This window comes from Mytilus galloprovincialis, chromosome 9 (genome assembly GCF_965363235.1).
Source record: "Mytilus galloprovincialis chromosome 9, xbMytGall1.hap1.1, whole genome shotgun sequence".
NCBI lineage: Eukaryota > Metazoa > Mollusca > Bivalvia > Mytilida > Mytilidae > Mytilus > Mytilus galloprovincialis.
In genome coordinates this window covers 69,402,027-69,408,026 of record NC_134846.1, presented here as the reverse complement: position 1 = coordinate 69,408,026, position 6,000 = coordinate 69,402,027, and positions in this window count along the sequence as shown.

The following is a 6,000-nucleotide window of genomic DNA, read 5'->3' as shown; positions in this document are numbered from 1 at the left end:
TAAATTATTAACATCTATTTTATCAGCAATCAAAGACGGGCTTCAAAGTTATTGTGAAACTGCCTATTCTAGAGGGGGCGTGAATCAGATGTGGATACTTAAAAATTCCAAAGATCTTTTAAAGTACATACAATCTAACTCTCTTTCATCTTGTAACAGTATTAAAACATTTGACTTTTCTAGTCTTTACACAAGTATTCCACATTCCAAACTAAGAGACAAATTGAAAGAGTTGGTATTGCTTTGCTTCATAAAAAAAATGGCCAACGTAGATACAAGTATCTTGTCTTAGGGAGGGATAAATCCTACTTTGTAAAGGACCACTCTGATTCAAATAAAAAAATTCTCTGAAACTGATATTATCAAGATGCTTGATTTTTTGATTGACAACATATTTGTTACGTTCGGAGGACGTATTTTTCAACAGACTGTTGGCATTCCAATGGGAACAAACTGTGCCCCTCTACTTGCCGACTTGTTTCTTTATTATTATTAGGCTGACTTCATGCAGGAACTTCTTAGGAAGAAAGATAAGAAGTTAGCAATATCCTTTAACTCTTCTTTCCGCTAAATAGATGATGTTCCTTCACTAAATAATTCAAAATTTGTTGACTATGTGGAACGCATCTATCCCATCGAGCTAGAGATAAAGGATACTACAGGTACAGTTAAGTCGGCCTCATATCTTGACTTACATCTAGAAATAGATGTGGAGAAGGATCTGCTTACCCTTCCGGAGCACCTGAGATCACCCCTAGTTTTTTGGTGGGGTTCGTGTTGTTTTATTTTTTAGTTTTCTATGGTGTGTCATGTGTGCTGTTGTTTGTTTGTCTTTTTCATTTTTAGCCATGGCGTTGTCAGTTTGTTTTAGATTTATGAGTTTGACTGTCCCTTTGGTATCTGTCGTCCCTCTTTTATTGTTTGGTTTTTTGTTTTTTTTTTGTTTTTTTTTTTTGTTTTTTGTTGTTTTTTTTGTTTTTTTTTTTGTTGTGTTGTGTTGTCTTGTTGTTGGATTTTTTATTTTAATCTAATTTTTGCTGTTTTTTTTTTTTTTTAATATTTTCAATTTTGTTTTGGGTTAGGGGCGGTCATTTTTAAAATCCTACTTACCAACATCAGATTCAAGGGTTTTTATGCAAGCAGATTAATAAATCGGAACAATTTAAAGGCTTCAATCGAAGATATTGAACTTGTTTTTTTTATTTGCATCCTGAAGACATTTTTTTACATACTTTATCCATTCACGATTTTGTTATGGGTTATCTGGTTTATGATTCACATTACCGATATTTTTACAGTTGCATTTAGCGTAATGCCATGGTGAACAATGGACAGCATATATACTGAATTGACACGGTTGTTAACCCTCAGAGTGTTAACCAGCAATAAAAAAAGAACTGCGACATCAAAAGAGAGATAACTGAAAATGTCTTAAATAGGAGAAAACGGTGGTAAGATTTTTATTGTAGTTCGGTACATCATTTGATAAGAACATCATAAGTTACTTAATTATTTTTTTTCCATTGTTCATACTTTTCCATTCTTATCATTACCTCAATTCCTTAGTGGTGTTTTAATACTCTGTATAATTTTTTTTTGAAAAATCTTATTGGGATCGTTTTGCTTTGGTATTTGTGTGTTTAAAAAAATCTTAAAGGGGCATTAGCTACGAATTCGATAAAAACAATAGCATATGATTTTATTTACCATAATATTTCGTTATTAGCAGTCAGTTTTGGTTCAATTTCAACAAAATGATTTTAAAAATGAATATCACTGTTGTATTATTATTTAAATATTCAAATTATTTAAATCCATAATTATTCAACCTTTAATCTGAACCTAAGAGGAGATGGTTTGCGCATATATTTAGCATGTAGTGGTCAATATGTTTATTCATTGTGTCGGCATTGAAAAGTGAGACAATAGGAATAACAATTTCGTTGACTAATCTTGCCCACAAAATTCATTCTAATACAGGTGAAACTATTATTTACACATTGTTTAACCTCAAACATTAATTCAACCATACATTTAAAAATCCGATTGCTCGTGCTCGCTATCTATTTGTATTAATATTGTTTATATCAGGTTATATGACCGTTGGTAGTCTTCTGATGTCATTCCAATGTATATTTAGATTGTGTCTGGTCTGAAATACATACGAAATAAGTGTTTCTTTAGGACTTTTTGTAGCTTTGATATACGTTTCAGTATATTATAAATAAAATATTATAGTTTAAGTCAAATCAGTGAACATGAATTTGACAGCTAAACGTTTTTTTTCGGGAAAGACCAAGACGAAAAAAGATGAATGGTGAAATGTATATAATCTAATGTGAACAATTCGTTATTACCGAAATGTTTTCTCTTCTTTTTAGTCAGTTGCTTTTGTCAATTACCTCAGCTATCAAATAAAGACAATATATAGTTATACTATGTATAAAATAACAAAGACGTGTGTGATTGTTCAAAAAATGAATTACACAGACATACCATCTCCGAGCTACAAAACACACTTCTAGTGTTATTTGCCTGTATAAGACGACCGGAAAGTTAAAGATATAATGAAATTCTTGTACAGTCGTAGCTTCGACGAAAAACATGATTTGGTGATGATAGTCCTAAATTAATCTGAAGAATTTCATCGTAAAATTATCTATTCTTTAGAATTATACAATAAACATTGCAAGTTTTGTTATTGATGAGTAAGTATTATCATTATTTTCAATATACACACATGATTTGCGAAGTTGTTATATACAGGCAACAATACAGCATGCATAAACCTATATTAAGTCGACGAAAAAACGCATCATTAATCTATTACGAAAAGCTATATTTGATATCTGTCAGTTGCTCGAGTGGTCCAAGGCGCTTAGCTCGGTACGGGTGGTGTAGATTTTATATCAGTAGGGATCAAATCTCGTTGATAGAAGAAAAAAAATGAGATTCGCCAAAAACAGCAAATTTAATATGTCTTAGGCTCAATGAAGTATATGAATTTCGGGTGTTTGTCATACATAACCATAGGTTATATGATAGAGAATATATGTCGTAAAGCGGTAACATAAATCAATGCATGGGTGGGCTTTTTTTGGGATAATAATCATAATAAAACTTCCATAACGATGTTGGTACACTGCAAATTAACTCATCATAGATACATCCTGGTGTTAAATTTTTCAACATAAATTATTTTTTATTGCAGTTTATAAAGTCAAGGGGTTTGATTATATACCGTATGTTAAAAAAGTTGCCAGAAATGTAACTTGCGTTGAATCTTTTCGAAAACTCCTTCTGCTTTTTTTTAAATTTTTTTACCTTAATATTATTAAAAAAACGCTATCAAAATTGCAAGTGTTTAACGATCTTTTCGGGAATATACTCCGAGAGGAACGAGATTTTACAGCTAATAATGTATAAAACCGAATAAAGGCAACAGAAGTATAACGTTGTTCAAAAGTAATAAATCGATTGAGAGAAAACAAATCCGGCTTACCAACTAAAGTTGAGGGAAACACATCAACTATAAGGGGAAAACTAAGGAACAACAGTAACACTGAAATGCAACCAAAAAAAAAACGCCAACGTACATAATAACAACTGCCTTATTCCTGACTTTGTACAGGACATTTAAAGAAAAATTGGTGGGTTGAACCTGGTTTACTTGCTAGCCAAACCTCCCACTTTATGACAATGTTAAAATAAAATATCGCTTAAATGAAAACACTCTGTGAAAGAAAAATAGCACAAACACACAAAGAATATTCACCACAGGAGACGCACGAACAAATAAAAATTGAAGCAGCTGGGCTATATGACAAAAAAGGCCTAGTCGTATACCAACAGTACTAATCTCTTGTTTTCTCGACGTATTGCTACACTTAAGAATGTTTTCCCGCTTCAATACTATGTTCCAATGCATAGTAAGATAATCCGACCCCAAAGGTTCTTTATGCACCTGTATAGATGTTACATGAATATATTTTATCAATGACAATAAATTTTTTTTTATTTTTGTCAAAAATACATTGTATCAATATTATACATATAGATACGGTAATTAGTCCATAGTAAAGTGGGGGAACTCAAGACAAACACATATAGTTGTTTCATTGAATCATTGACAAACTTATAAATAAATAATAATGGTAGTACATAGTAATGGTAAACATTCCATGCAGTCTGGATTAGGAGGATACTTTTAATATTTTAAAGTTAAGTTGCTTAATTTATTCTATGACTTGGAGCTCGTTGTAATGCTTTCTTCTTTTCAAAGATCACAAATAAATATACACTATTAGGTCAATGTCGGGAATATATAAACTTTTTTGTATGAGGCTAAGAAACTGGTGAAGGGTGAGGTTCTATCGATCCCTTCTCCAGTTTTGTGCCGAATACAATTTTACTTTTTTATATTTTCATGACATTGAACTTATATTGTTTTTATACTGCAACTTAAATTAATACATTGATAGCTTTTTAAATCGTAATACAAATGTCAAACTTATTTTCATTCATTAATGGACCCCTGATTGTGGAGAAAGTGTTCCATGATGAAATTGGCATTATAAAACATATAGCAATGTTACTATATTTAGGAAATAAACACAGCTAGTTGCATTATAAAACTATTAGTTCAATTTTTGTATGTATAAGCATCTATTACAATCTTCACATACGTCAAATACGTTTGGACAAATCCATAATGTGTTCATTGGTGTCGGTAGAGTCCATACAGAAAGAACATAATTATTGTTTTCTATAACTTCAATTTTGTAGAGATATTAATTTGTTTCAAGTATTTTATGAGTAATAATTTTTTGGGGAGAAACACTAATTTTTTGTTTTTTAATTATAAAAAATGGCATGCTTTACACTCTATTCCAGATAATATTATGCCTATTTGGGTGTGAGGACCACTATTCTTGTTATGTGATATTTGTGTTTTACAATTTATATCATTGTACGTGTCTTGACCCTTTTGTAATTTTTTTTTTCAATATTGCAAAAGTAACTGGTACAATTGGCTAATATTGCAAAAGTAACTGGTACAATTGGCTAATTAAACTTTAAAATCTAATTACATTTACTATCAAAACTTTTCATAAAAGATTAAAATGCTGAAATGACATCCTGATAAATAAATAATGTTATCAATATAATATGTTTTTTTTTTATTCTTGTCATATCATCAATTGTCCATCGTTATTAATACAGACTCCTTTTTCGGCTCATTTTTTTATTAATGGTGTTTGCTTACATTACCAACCTTGATTTGTTAATTATTCCAAATATTAGATTTGATCAATTCATATTCGTTCTTAACAGTCAATTGCATTTCATTTTTTTTCTGAATACATCAGCTCATATTTTCTTTGTATGTTGTTATGTTAACCATGCAAAAAAAACGAAAATAAACGATTAACAAATTAGTTTACAGTCAGGATTCTACTCCGTCAGAATTATCTCCCCATTACGCCAGTTCATTTTCACAATCGTAGAAATGGAAGCCATTGTAGGGATGACGCCCTACCAATTTTGCTCATGGAAACCGATAAAATTATCCACATTGCACCATTACGATCCTTATATGTCAGTTGTTTTTAAAAAGACAAATGTATCAACTTAGGTAATGAGCATCAGTTGATGATCTTGTCTGTATTGATTCAACTTAAAATTATTGTCTGATCGGTTGTCAGGTGGAATTTTCGAAAATTCATAAACATTTAAAAAAAATCTAATTAAAAATTTCGAGGAAGGGCAGACTAGATTTTTTTTAGTGTATACAGACTATAAACCCTAGTTTTCACACACAAAAAAATATAGTTTTTCAAAGATATGCATTTTCATCATCCAACTTGAAAGACTGTCGTCAAGTACTTTAGGTAAAAAAAATAGCTATTCGAACACACCTTATCTATTTTTGTGACTCATTAGATAGGAATTTTACTTGATCCATATATTTCATCTTTTAGTACTGTTATTTTTTTGTGT